Below are 15,750 nucleotides of genomic sequence, written 5' to 3'. Positions count from 1 at the left end.
CGAACGACCAGAGCACAATAAAAGAGAATCGTTAACGGTTTGCGTCATTTGATCGAGATGACAGGGTCGAATTTTGGGCAATTCGTAAAGTAAAATCGACACAGTTGTTTGGGGCCAAGGTCGCAAATGTAAACCAATCGAATTTATTCCATAGAATGAATCTCCTGAAAACCACGTAAAAAATTAATTATATTTATCTGGGAGAGGGCTCTTGATACTACAGTATACCCCTGCTGATCCGACAAGTGTATGGCCGGACTATCGAGGTTTCTCTCGTTAATCCGACTGTCAAATCCATACAAATGAACGAAAACAAAATCACAGCACAAATTTGAAAACTGACAGCATAAGAGTAAAATCAGCAGTGATTCAAATCGTATGGAGCTGTCAGTTTGAATATGACCCAGAAACATTAATTTTCCCAGCAGCTGTTCTAGATTCATTTTTTATACCGCAGTCAACTGTCAAAAAAGTAAAACTAATATATAACGCTCCGTTCTATTTTCTGCAGATTTGAACCACGAATCACGAGATTCCAATATTTTTCAATTGTTTTGGTGTATGAACGCGTCATTTTATCTACGGATCAATCCACTTTGCAGTTACGGCGCCTTTGTTGCCAGCAACATAATAATTTCATTAAATTAAAAATTTGAAAAACATGGATGGAACACTGCTGGGGAAACCAGCAAGTTTGTTCTATTTTGCTTCAAATTAAAACTAGAATAGTGGTCGAAAATTTAGAATGAAACTAAATCACTACTGATTTCACTCTAATGCGTTTAAATGGGTGTTGATACTTTTCAATCCGGAAAATTCCGAATTAGCGAGATCCGGACTAACGAGTCGTCGGATCTGCGAGGTCCGGATAAGCGAGGGGATACTGACACATAAAATTAAATATCCCTAGTTAGGCTCTAATTAGACTAGCGCTCCACTAGCAAAGTTTAGGTTTAACGTGCGGATTACGAGAAACGATCCAACTTCGCTAGTCCCGTATTCCGGTTTTCAACTTAATCGAGTATATATACTGTCGACCTGCCAGCTGTCGACATGCAAAAAGTAAATTTTCAACAAGAAAAATCAATCGACGTAGGCGCCACCTGAAAAGACTACACTGCTAAAAATAACTATACAAAGTAGGGGCTCGCGGCCCACCGGTTAAGAAACACTGGTATAACACATTATCATATGACAATGGAAAGATTTATTTATTTGTGGTAATTTTTGTGGAGAGGTACAAAAGATATACTTTTTTGCAAGGACGCTTCCAAGCCTATTGAAAAAAGTATTGCGAGCTCCTCAAATTAAAAAGTGCTGGAGCACATGCTCAGCGACAGCTGTCTTCCGAGCGCCTTCAAAGGAAGCTTTCTAGCTTCTTGAAAGGAGGTTTTCGAGTCTCTTGAAAGGAGGCTACCGTGCCTCTTGAAAAGCGGCTTCCGCGCCTCTTGAAAGGTGGCTTTAGAGCCGGTTGAAGTTGCCGAGTCACTTGAAAGGAGGCTTCCAAGCCACTTGAAAAAAGGCTTCCAAGCCGCTTGTAAGAGGCTTCCGAGCCTCTTGAAATGATGCTTTCTAGCCTCTTGAAAGGAGGCTTCCAAGCCTCTTGAAAGGAGACTTCCAAGCCGCTTGAAAAGATGCTTCCGAGTCTCTTGAATGGAGCCTTCTGAGCCATTTGACAGTAGGCATCCGAGCCTCTTGAAAGGAGACTTCGGAGCCTCTCGAAGGGAACCCAGGTAACCATGAAGCTATATATATATACTTGCAAATAATCCAGCCATTAAGGTTGACTTAAAGTGGAAAAAGGCCCTTTTACGGCCAAAATAATGCTTCACTACTTTGACATGTTGAAATAAAACATAAGTAATGCATCGCTGCATTTGTAATGCTGAACTAATGTATCGTTGCTTGATAGTTGATGAATAAATGCATCTTTACATCGTTAAAACTGATCTCATGCAATTAGCATTTAATAATCTGATCTGTGATTGATTACATGCAACAATTAATGCTTGATGGTTACTTGAAAAGCTTCTTATTCAATGGCTCTATATTCCAGCTGGAACATGGTCTGCTTTTCATTCCAATCAAAGTTACTTGCCTATTTCCGTGGATTAAACCACCCGACTTGGACATTAATTTACAATGTTGTGAAAACTCATATGTGAATATGTACATTAGAGTAGAGTGGGGCAAGAGTGCGTGTGGGGTAAAAGTACGTTTTCGATTTTTTAAAGTAATGAAAAAAGATAAACTAGCAGCACTGCATCAGTTTGACAGGTATACTGGCCAACTATTCTTCTTCTTCTTATTGGCATTACATCTCCACACTGGGACAGAGCCGCCTCGCAGCTTAGTGTTCATTGAGCACTTCCACAGTTATTAACTGCGAGGTTTCTAACCCAAGCAACCAGAAGTTCAGATTTTACTTAAATTTACTCTTAACCGAACTAATTAGTTCACTATGGTTCACATCAAGTTCCAAGCATCGTTAACGGAACTTTAAAGTACACTTAAAGTTCCGTTACATACAAAAAATTACTTAAAATGAGAGCTGATTAAGCCAAAATAGCCCTTCTTATCCGAACTTCTGGTTGCTTGGGAAGCCAAGTTACCATTTTTGCATTCGTATATCATGAGGCTAACACGATGATACTTTTATGCCCAGGGAAGTCGAGACAATTTCCAATCCGAAAATTGCCTAGACCGGCACCGGGAATCGAACCCAGCCACCCTCAGCATGGTCTTGCTTTATAGCCACGCGTCTTACCGCACGGCTAAGGAGGGCCCCAACTATTATCATGTGTAATTGTGAACGATTTGAATATAACAACAAGGAAGATATGGAGTTAGATATTTTTTTGGTCATTTTGCTAAAAATAATTGTGTTTTGGCAACTAGTATTTCATTACCATATATATACGTTCAAGCAGGTGAACATTATACCATTTCGATAACCTAATGTATAGAGTACTTAATGGTGCAGAACACCAATCCGGTTGGTTTTCCAAGAAGTCAGAACCATTACTTGAATAAATTTTGGGACTGTGGGGTAAAAGTACGCAGGAACGGGTGGGGCAAGAGTACGCATGTGAATCTTCAAGTTCTGATGTCAAACCCGTATCTCCGGCCGAAATAAGACTACTTCCAAAGCGTAAAGATCCACAACTAAGAAAAAAGGGACAGAAATCGAAAATTATCACAAGTTTTAAGGATAAGTTGAAGTAATTTGGTGTTAGAAAGGACTTAGCGAACAAAGCACTGAAGCGAAATAATGAAATTGTATTAGGACTTGTTGTACACCTAAACATAGTACGAAAACACAATTTCATTTAAATGATAATTTCATTTAATCAAAAGAAACATCCATAAATTACGCAGCGTTTAGCTGGGAGGGGTTGTGAGATGTGTGACGATCCATATAAGTTTTAGAGGATTCATACAAATAGTGTAAGATAGGGGGGAGGGGTGATGAAATAGCAAAATTTTACGTTACGTGATTGGTAGACTTTCTTTAAGGAAAATGCCTTTGTATACGCCACGCGAAACCTGATATATATTTTTATCTCTGTAGTTTTTTGTATATATAAAAAACAATGGTTTTTCGTATGGAAGTGCACATTTTTAGGACCCCCTCCCCCTTTAAGAGTTACGTAATCTTTAAATATTCCCTAATATATGCTCAATAAACATCAATTAAATGTTATTAACTCTTATTTGTGTTAATATATAATATTTTTTTTTATTTCTTTAAAAATCACGTTATTTTTTAAAGTTTGACATAAGTTCATCACGGCTAATATATAATATACTTAAAGCACATGATTGGATAAATGCGTTCTTTTACCCCACCCGATGCGCACTTTTACCCCACCGATGGGTTAAGAGTGCGTTTTTCACGTGACTTGCAATAAGGGTTCTACTAAAACGAATCTCAATAATTTCAATATTTTTTCCACTGGGTAACATAAAGGAAGAGTACATATATGAATCATCGACACTGATTTGATATGCAGAAGCTTGCTTCATAAGGGCCACATGATCGATTGAAAACTAAGTGCGTACTCTTACCCCACTCTACTCTACAATGTTTTTGTTTTAATTTCGTTCGATTCATGATAACAAAACTTCGGAAGTATCGACGAGCTATCTTTTGACATAACGAAGCCTTCCAATACAAAAGGCTAGATGTATTTCAACCAATTGCAAGTTTCCGCCAGGAGGAGTTAATCGCAGATAATTAGCAAACTGCGTATTGCCCGTTGCATCAATTTTTAGACTCTGGCGCAACTTCTTTTTGCTTTGAATTTTCAGCGTACACACCAATACATTCAAGCTATCTTTGTAATTGTTTTTTGTTGTTGTTATTCATCGGACACACGTGTTTTTGTTTACTCGGACAAACAGCAAACAGTGTTAATTCATTTGTGTGTCTGACACGGGGAAAATATTCACGCAAATAATTTTCGCGCAGGAGTCTAATAAGGCGGAATCTGCGCAATACGACCCAATCACCCAAAATGAGCGCTGAATTCGAGTATACTTCCCAGAAACTGGGTACCAAAAACAGTAGTACCAAAAACGTTGTTTGGTAGAGTGCTGTTGTACCGCAGATGATAGGCGTTTCACCCTCCTGACGATACTTAACCCGCGGGTCTGTTCACAAATTACGTAACGCTTCTGGGGGGAGGGGGGAGGTCCAACTTGCGTTATTCTTTGTTACACTAAAAGGTGGGGGAGAGGGTGGGTACTACCAAATGTTACGCATAACGCGAATAAAAATTTATTTGAATGTATTTTTTTAAATCACTGATTAAAGTAATTGCTGTTTATCGTTATCGTATATTGGTCATTATCGAAATCAAGCATGCTGACATAGCGGGACTAATATGCGTAAAAAACTCAAAGGTGCAGCCCAATCGGGTTGTACGCAAAGGTGACGTTGAACTACGTAGTTGTATGCGATGTACAGGTTTTCGACTTTTCTGTTCGATAAGACCAAAGCAAGCCTTTTTAAAGCCCAGGGTGAATCTGTTTTCGTTGTTTATCCTGTGCTGCTGAGATTGAGTGAACATTACGAACCCTGGTAATGTATAAAAATTTTTAGACCAACATTTGAAAAGGGTGATAAAAATAATATTTTCAAATAATCGAGGCTGAACAACACTCTCAAGCCATCACTTATCCAAATTCTTCTTCTTTTTCTTCTTCATATTGGCATTAGATCCCCACAATGGGACAGAACCCCCTCGCAGCTTAGTGTGCATTAAGCACTTCTACAGTTATTAACTGCGAGGTTTCTAAGCCAAGTTACCATTGTTGCATTCGTATATCATGAGGGTAACACGATGATACTTTAATGCCCAGGGAAGTCGAGGCAATTTCTAATCCGAAAATCACATATACCGGCACCGGGAATCGAACCCAGTCTCCCTCAGTATGGTCTTTGTTATATCCTAGCAGCAGTTCTGGCAGCACTTACGCTGTCAACGGCACGAGCCTACCCACTCCTGCCAACATAAACTAACTTTGATTTCCGTTGCATACACCGGAGTGAGAGCATCACAGAGAAAACAATAAAAAGGTTAATTATATTCGCATTCGCGTGTTCTCGATGTTTATTTCGTCATTCCCATCCGCCCAATATACAACAATTTGGCGACGAGAAGTTTGAAACTGCGCGTAATTCGGTGAAGCTGTGTTTAATTCGTAAGTGGTTTTCGGATTATTTTGATGTCTGTACGGTTTTCGGCCGACTTTTTTCTGCATCATGGTGAATCCATCTGCTGCTGTGGCCGGCGGTGCTACGGGCCTTCCAACCGGTGGTACAACTGGTCTTACTGTCGATAGTTCAACGAGTCATCCCGTAGGTGGCGTTGCTACCATGCCGGCTACGTTTTCGTTTGAGCCATTCAACCCTGCTACATTGAAATTCGACCGATGGTTGGAGAGGCTGGAAATTTCTTTTCGGATTTACCATGTTCAGGCAACCGACAGACGCGATTACCTACTCCACTACATGGGCGGTGCCACATACGGCGTACTTTGTAATAAGCTGAAAAGGGCCGCACCACACACCAAAACCTACGGCGAAATCGTAACACTTCTAAAGGATCATTTCAGCCCGGATCCACTAGAAATTCTGGAAAATTTCAAGTTCGCCAGTCGCAAGCAACTAGATCACGAGTCTTTGAGTGACTATTTGATGGATTTGGAGAAGCTCGCTCAAACGTGCAACTTCGAGGATCATCTGGACAAAGCCCTGAGGAACCAATTCGTCTTTGGCATCCGGAATCGTGTGATACAGTCGCGGTTACTGGAAGTTCGCAACTTAATCCTGGCGAAGGCGAAAGAAATTGCTCAAGGAGAAGAGGGGCACCGATGGCGCACACCACTTGGAGGAACCTTGCGTTATTAAGGACGTATTCCATCTACATGCGGTTCGAGGTCTTGCTGGTAAGTTTCTTTTGGATTTGACGATCAATCACAAAGAGTTAACATTCAAAGTTGACACCGGCTCTCCTGCATCCCTTATTAATGTACGAGACAAACGACAATACTTTTACGACTTGAAAATCCTTCCTACAACTTCACGGCTAGTAAGCTACTGCGATAATGATATCGGTGTACTCGGTAAGATTATGGTTAAAGTTGTTGCAAATGGTGAGGAGCTTACGTTGCCCCTGCACATTGCGGAATCCAGCAGGCACCCTTTGCTGGGCCGCGATTGGTTGCTCGCATTGAAGTTGGATTTCAATCGCGTTTTTAGACCCGGTACACATTCGGTTTCCTATTGTGGCGGCAATGATCAATCCACCGCCACTGCGTTAAAAGTTTTGCTCAATAAATTTTCATATGTTTTCGAAGGACGTGTAGGTAAAATTGAGGGGATTCAAGCTTCGCTGACGGTTCGAAAAGATTCAAGGCCAGTTTACGTGAAGGCCAGAGCAGTACCATTTGCAGTGCGCGACGCAGTCGATAAGGAGATCGACGCGTTTGTCAGTGAAGGCATCTGGGAAAGGGTGAAGCATGCGGAGTGGGCCACTCCTGTCGTTCCAGTAAAAAAATTTTGGGGGTAGAGTACGGTTGTGCGGAGATTATAAAATCACTTTGAACCCGCATCTGCTTGTCGATGACCATCCGCTTCCCACTGCTGAAGAACTGTTTGCTACCGTTGCAGGAGGAGAGACGTTCTCTAAGTTAGACTTATCTCAGGCTTATTTGCAACTGGAGGTTCGCCCAGAGGACAGGGATTTGCTGACGTTGAGCAGTCATAGAGGCCTGCTCCGCCCTAGGAGGCTCATGTACGGTGTCGGTTCCGCCCCAGCTATTTTCAGCGGTTAATGGAGGAAATACTTCAGGGTATCCCTGGGGTTACCGTCTTCATCGACGACATTCGCGTTACCGGTCCTGATAACCAAACGCACTTGCGTAGACTAGAAGAAGTATTTAGAAGGCTAAGTAAATACAATCTACGCGTTAATAGGGAGAAGTGCGAATTTTTCTCAAATCGTATCGATTATTGCGGTTACATGGTAGATAAAGCTGGGATACACTAGCTTCGCGATAAGATCTACGCCATTCAGAACATACCGGTTCCTAAAAACAAGGATCAAGTTCGATCCTTCGTAGGACTTATCACTTACTACGGTCGTTTTTTCCCCAACCTAAGTACGATTCTTTACCCACTTAATAACTTACTAAAGAACGAGGTTCCTTTTGTCTGGAACCAGGAGTGCGAGAAATCATTTGCATTGGTTAAAAAGGAAATGCAGTCAGACAGATTCTTAGTCCACTACGATCCGTCGCTTCCGGTGATTTTAGCTACTGATGCCTCACCTTACGGTGTAGGCGCGGTACTCAGTCATCAGTACCCTGATGGAACTGAGCGGCAGAATGGAACGCAGCAGAAGTATTCCCAGATAGACAAAGAGGCATATTCGATCATTTTTGGTATTCGCAAGTTCCACCAATACTTATATGGTCGTAAGTTTACCCTTATTACTGATAACAAACCTATCAGTCAGATATTCTCGGAATCCAAAGGTCTTCCTACAATGTCTGCGATGCGGATGCAGCATTATGCCGCATTTTTGCAAGCTTTCGACTATAAAATCCGTCATCGTCGATCTTCAGATCATTTCAATGCGGATGCCATGTCTCGCTTACCAATATCGTTCACTGACTCCGAGTCAGAAATCGAGGAACCAGATGCTGTTGAGATTAATGCTATACACACGCTACCACTTACAGTAGATGAGTTGAGCACAGCCACTCTGTCAGACGATAGTGTTCGCGAATTACTACGAGCTCTTAGAACAGGTAAAGCAGTTGACGGTAAATTTAGATTCGGTGTAGATCAAGAGCAGTTCAGTTTACAGAAAGATTGCATAATGCGTGATTGTTGTGTATATATACCACCTTCGTTGAGAATGAAGGTTCTTCACGAACTTCATTCAACGCATTTCGGTATGTCCAGGATCAAATCACTCGCTCGTAGTTACTGCTGGTGGGAAGGAATAGATAAGGATATAGAAGGTCTAATTAGGGACTGTGCTTCTTGTCAGGCTGTTAAGGCTAATCCACCGAAGGTTTCTTTCCACTGTTGGGAAACGCCCAGTGAACCATTTCAGCGTATCCATGCGAACTACGCTGGCCCGGGTTTTTAGTATCTGATACTCATTGATGCGTTTTCAAAGTGGCCTATGGCATATGCAGTCAAAAACAACAACCGAAACTACAATCCACAAATGCAGAGAATTCTTCAGTACTTATGGTCTACCGTCAGTTTTTGTGAGTGACAATGGGCCTCAGTTCACCTCAGCTGACTTCGCCACATTTTTGGAACTAAACGGTATTGTCCACAAATTCAGCGCTCCGTATCATCCTGCCACAAACGGCCAGGCCGAGAGGTTCATACAGACAATGAAATTGAAATTGAAATCTTTAAATTGCAATCGTTCCGAAGTACAAAGCGAAATTTGCAATATTCTCTTAGCGTACCGCAAAATGATTCACCCGGCTACTGGCTATTCTCCGTCTATGTTAGTTTTTGGTCGCCAGATCCGCTCACGCCTAATGATTCCTTCAATCGATCCGAACAGAAGCGAAGTTCAGTCTAAAGTTAGAAAACTAACGGTGGGTGCCAAAGTGGCGATTCGAGACTACGTCCACGAAAACAAATGGGAATTCGGGTTTGTTAAAGAACGTCTTGGTAAGTTAAATTACATGGTACAACTTAAGGATGGACGGGTCTGGAAGCGCCATATAGACCAACTGCGTAGCGTTGGTGCAGGGTTAACGGGTTCCCCAATAAACGTGACTTCTTCACGCGGCGAAGAGATCGGTTGTCAATTTTTCTACGACAACGCTATCGCAGTAACTTCAAATATGCCCCCGACTTCGACAACGGAAGAAAACATCAATACTTCCGCGGACTTATCCCTTCCTTCTAATCCGACTGTTTCCGCTCCTCCATCGGAAATGCCAACGTCAATTTCGAATGAAACAGCCAAAGCTGGTGGATCTGCGAATCCAATGAGCTTGCCAGCAGATCAAGGATTGCGACGATCGCAGCGAACGATCAAACCACCGCGGAGACTCGACTTGTAACAGACTAGAAAGGAGCTTATTTCGCGGGGAAGAGCTGTTATATCCTAGCAGCAGTTCTGGCAGCACTTACGCTGTCAACGGCACGAGCCTACCCACTCCTGCCAACATAAACGAACTTTGATTTCCGTTGCATACACCGGAGTGAGAGCATCACAGAGAAAACAATAAAAAGGTTAATTATATTCGCATCTGCGTGTTCTCGATGTTTATTTCGTCATTCCCATCCGCCCAATATATATTTTCATTCTCCCGTACGAGTGTATAACTACCTGTTGCGCTTACTTCAGGTGAAACGATCGTCACGTCGGCACCACTACGCACTCGCCACCACCACCAGTCCTCCACCAAAACGCCACGAATGCCAACCTTTCGCGGTGTGGGCATGCTCCATACCGACCAGAACCTGACGTAATTTGGGATCCGAAATGTGGAAGCCGCCTCGAGCTGTTTCAGGTCGTAGGTGACGTCCTCCCGTACGACGGATTTTCCTCGCGGATTTCAACCAATGCCGATGGCGGATTATTCCTCGGTTCGAGAATAGAAATAATCCAAAAACCGGTGGCAAATGATGCTGAAGAAAACCCCTTTTCTATGCTATCGGCACAGCGAACGACGACCATGATATTTTCACTTCACAATTTCACTTTTTTTTCTCACTTATGGCATCGGCAGAATTTAACATTTTTTCTTTATTTTTTTAAATTGTTTACATCGATCTGTCATCGAAGATGTACATGTAATGTTGTTGTATTAGTGAACACAAATCATGTTCTCACTACTACATACACTATTTTGGTCGACTCACTGAAATGACTCACGTTAGGGTAAGGTTACACTAATGTTACCCTAACGCAGACGTTTGATATCAGCAAACGCCTAACACGATGTTGCAATATAGCGTAATTTTAGTCGAGGTTTACCCTAACGTGAATCATTTTTTTAGGCTCATGAGGTAACATGTTACCCTAAAGTTCGGGTCATGTTAGGCTCATTCTCCTTGCTGGGATTCAACAGCCTTGCTTTGAGGCCGCGCGTCTTACCGCACGGCTAAGGAGGGCCCCACTCAAGATCTTTTTATGTACAGGTTATCCGACTTGTCAATATCCCCAACTCAGCCATCTTGGATTTTTGTATGGAATTTATGCTCGTTTGTTTACGTTTTGCACTGAAAATGTATGTTCCCCCCCGCGCTGGTTATTCCCATCTACTGACGAAGTCGGATAACCTGTACATAAAAAGATCTTGGCCCCACTTATCCAAATTCTTCTTATTATTATTAGCATTACATCCCCACACTGGGACAGAGCCGCCTCGCAGCTTAGTGTTCATTAAGCACTTCCACAGTTATTAACCGCGAGGTTTCTAAGCCAGGCTACCATTTTTGCATTCGTATATCATGAGGCTAACATGATGATACTATTATGCCCAGGGAAGTCGAGACAATTTCGAATACGAAAATTGCCTAGACCGGCACCGGGAATCGAACCCAGCCACCCTCAGCATGGTCTTGCTTTGTAGCCGCGCGTCTTACCGCACGGCTAAGGAGGGCCCCCACTTATCCAAATTATGAATTGATAAAAACTCGCTAAAAAGTAAGATTCGTTCGATAATTGTATCTCGAAACAATGGTAAATGCTACTTTTGAACTTATTTTCCTACGTAACATCAAAACACGCAATGCCAAACATTCAATTGAACGTAATTGTTGAGGTTTATATTAAAATGATAATTTTGTGTTTATTATCAATTGATTCCAAAATTTGAACATGTTATCACCTACTTTTCCCACCGCAAATTGGAAGAGAGATTAAGCACCAACCACTAGATCAGTCTAACCCCCGGTGGCTGATTACAGAAAAGCCCATCGTGAAACCTGGGCTGTCAATGGCGTTCGGTGGTCATCCTATGGAGGAAGTCAGAGTAGACGCGACAAAGAAGTTTGACAGTTTATTGATAATAATTATTATTTCTTCATGTGAGTTGCGTCGAACTTTGCGTATACTCCGTCACCGTGGTCACAATGTATCTATTGTATTGTAACAAAAGATGCATACTAATGCAATGACGGACATAGAAAACTTTCAGTTAATAATCAAATAAATGCTTAATAGCCTATTCAGATTACGCCATTAATGACATAATAATTGGCGTTTCAGGGTAAATACGCTTTATGATGTCATTATTTATCGAATATTACCGATACATTTTGCGCTGTCAAAAGATGCCCGCTAAAAAGAGTCATAGAGAATTTATTACGAACAATTATTACGAGAGAGTTTTCGTTCTAACTGGGATGCAGGGAGAAATTCAACAAAACAAAACTGACAAGCGTCACGCTCTCTTTGCCAGAGAGAAAATTCTCTCTGTTTTCATTTCGTTTCGTAGTTGACAATCATGCTCTTTCTGTCGCAGCAGGGTCGAATGCATGTTAGATGGAAATCTTCTGAGCGCTGAAGAATAACTCGGATTGTGATGGTTTTGTGGAAAGCATTTTATATGATGAAAAATTATGATGATAATTATTTATTCTCCACTTATTTAACATGAATTGTTAAAAAAACAGATGCTCTCTAGAATTAACATGAAGTATTTAACTTAAACCTAGATTTAACAGAACAAATCGAATAAATTTTCAAAGTTCAAGCACAGAGAACAGACATGGAGGCTCGAACAAAATTTCTTGCAAAACATGTGTAAACAAATCACCGAACCTCAACGCCATCGACGTCGACATTGCAACTCACAATCTCATTTTGACAACACGATGGCGCTGGTATGCTCTTGCATGCATAACGACACTAGCGCACAGTGGCATTTTTTGATGACGCTAGCGCTGATTATGCACGGGATAACGTCGACATTCCAAAGTTATTTAAAATGAACAGTAAAAAGTTATCACAACATGACGAGTGCAGCTTCAACGTCTGTTCTCTGTGGTTCAAGGGCCAATGCGGAAGACAATTTAAAACGTAGGAATGGTTGTAAAACGAATATATTTGATTTCATAAATTGTTTCAATTCTGCTCCTTGAATGGCTTAATATACTTTGGATTTCAACATTTTTCACGTGGGACAACTGTACGATTTGAATGGGATGTATATATAAAGTAGAATAACCTTAAATAAAACATGGATTGGTAATGCATTAATTCATCCAAAATCCAGTTTAAATTATATCACATTAACACGATTCGATTTTGTTAGAAGCTGTATCATTCATTGTCGAGTAGAACGCAATGGTTCAGTTTCCATTTTTGAAAAAAAAAAAATAAATTGCTGAGTTGCCCTTCATACTTGGAGATACTGGTGGAAATACATTTTAGTTCGATAATATTTCTTGAAAATTGGTAAAATCGTCCTTTTTTTATTTATTTGTGAGAATTCCCAAAAGTATCTAAATTTTCTATCAAATCTCCGTTCGATCATAGTACAGAATCAAAATACTTTTTAAACTTAAAAATAAATTGAGGAATAGTCTGATTCCCCGAAGAACGGCGCACCCAACTAATGAATGTAGCTTCGCTTATTATCCTTAATGAGAGCTTCAAATATTCTTCGAAAATCCCTTTTCATTTTTTTTAAATATTTTTTTTTCGTAGAAACTTTGTTCAGAAAAAAATGTTCGATTGTCGCCACACAAATGCTTGATTTCGCAAATCTATATAATAAAAATGAGTTAAGATTTCCTTCCTGACGATTTAACTCGCGAACGGGTTGGCCGATTTGCAAGATTTTTTCCCTAATCGATTCGTTTTGAGATTCGCAAGGTTTGTATATACAAAAAGTTGGGGAATTTAACGGGGAAATGTAGAAAAATCATTAGAACACAATTTTGGGTCAGCTGTTGAGAAAAACAAAATAAACACACGGACATTGATCTAGAGTACGGTGCTGCAAATAAAATAAGTTCATTGTGACATTTGCAGCACCCGGGCAAAGCTGGGTATTTTCTGCTAGTTAAATTATAAAACTCTCCTTGAATTCAACCCTGTATTAGCGTGCAAATGAGGAAACATGGAAACGTCAAGATATATTATCTTGCTGCAGTCTGAACACCTCGTAATAATTGGATACCCTCTCACTTAACAAAGTCATAAATAGCCCAATCTGAATAGGCTATAAAGATTACTAAGTTGAAAAGCAGGCCAAGTTCAAGTTGGAATGTAGTGCTATGGAAGAAGAAGCTTGCGATGCACTTACGAGATTGACTGATTCACCGAAACTGATTGCTCAACTGTTAGCAAGTTTGGAATTGTAAATATTATCATACATACATACGCGGAGGATATGGGCCGCGTAAATTAAAATAACGTGAGAAAAGGGGTAAATCCCAAAATATGTCTAAGCGAACCGCGGAAATCCCAAAATCCGAGTGAAAAAAAAATCACCTGAAAAGTGATTCGTGTACAAAAAACCGCGTGAAAACCGACTTTAGCGTACATCGGGTATGAAGCGTTGACTCTTCCTTGATCGAATGGTCCAAGAAAATTGAAAATCCATCCAGAAACGGCTGAGATATTAACGATCAAAGTCTATCATATTTTCGTGACGTTTTTCGAATTTTTGCAATCGTAAAGTGTACCCCAATATAGAAAAGACAGACGTAGTTCTACGTCAAAAATTAAGCGAATATTGTATTTCTCGACACCACAGTTTCGCAAAACTATGTAAACGGTTATAATCACAATTCGTTTTCTAAATTCTATTTTCGTTTCTACTAGTTGCATTCTTGATATCCTTGATTTTTGATTATGTGCCGTCCCTTTTTCTAACAGTGTTCAAAAAATTCCAAAACCCAAACGCTGCAGAGAAGGGAAAAAAATCTGCCTTTAAAATTTTCACAGTTACGCGTTACATGGGGGGAGGGAGGGGGTACTAAAAATGTTACATTTTGTTACGAGGAGGGGGGGAGGGGGTCAGAAACTCGGATTTTTTCGTTACGTAATTTGTGAACAGACCCCGCATGTACATTGCAAAAACTTTATTTACAATTAATTAAAAGATTCGTAACGATACTGTAATGTATTTCTATTATTTCATCTATAATACAATTTATAGTCAAATAATTGTTTTTGATAGTATGTTACAATAAATTGTATTGTTTTTCTATAATATTTTCTATTCGGGCAAGGTTGGCTGACAGTGCCTTTAAAATCAAAATGAGCGTACACTATAAAAAAAATACACGAGAGGACCGTGTGTTTAACACATACATTTGCGCAAATTGTCAAAGCAAATCAATGTCATGTGTAAAACTTACGACATCGATCATTCGAAACTCATCATCCGTTCGTATACCATCCACACGATGTTAACGTGTAAATCAAATCGAATTCAATTGAATTATTTGGCATATTCGCTTGCTTTATGCATGACTTTAAAGTATAATCGAGATGAACTTCATTTGTTAACAAATGAATTTCGTGTTTTCTTTCATATTTATATAATGATGAAGTATGGCAAATTCCGTCCGGAATCCGATTTCCGTTATCGAATCGAAACCCAATTGAAGAAACATTTGTTTTGCTATAACTTCACCGAATCAACAATGGAGTTATAGAAAAAAAAAACTTTCTTCGGTTTTCGTCCTTCTAACGGAAATCGCATTCCGGGCGGAACTAATAAAATGAAAACGAATGTAAAAAATATATGTGATTAATAAATTGCTCCATTTAATCAATAAAAATGAATTAGTTGGGTACCAACGTACCAATTAGTTTGCCGTCTTCCTCTTCAATAGAACGAAAGTTATGACTTAGCATTATTTGCATCAATCAGCCGGTTATAAAAGTTCCTATGGGTAGGTGATGCTTCTGGTTGAAATTCCGTGAGTGTCGTAGTCCGATCTTGATTTATTCCCCATCCCCACCGTCTCCATCGGGAAGTAAACCTTCACTACTGTCCTGCGACAGCTTCCAAATTCCATGTTGATTTGTTGGATGTACTTGTATGGCTTTACTGTTAATGAAAAAGGACATATGTTTTATTGAGGGAGTTGAGGCACGGATTATTTTTCTTGTGTGTATTAAATAAATGCTTACCTGTTTGTACGATGGTAGCAAGTGTTACGGTGAGCTTCTAAGCATTCCATGATTTGATGTTTCACGAGCTGAGGAAAGACTCAGGAAAGCTCAGGAGGGA

This window comes from Armigeres subalbatus, chromosome 3 (assembly GCF_024139115.2).
Source record: "Armigeres subalbatus isolate Guangzhou_Male chromosome 3, GZ_Asu_2, whole genome shotgun sequence".
Lineage (NCBI taxonomy): Eukaryota > Metazoa > Arthropoda > Insecta > Diptera > Culicidae > Armigeres > Armigeres subalbatus.
This window is presented reverse-complemented; position numbering follows the sequence as displayed.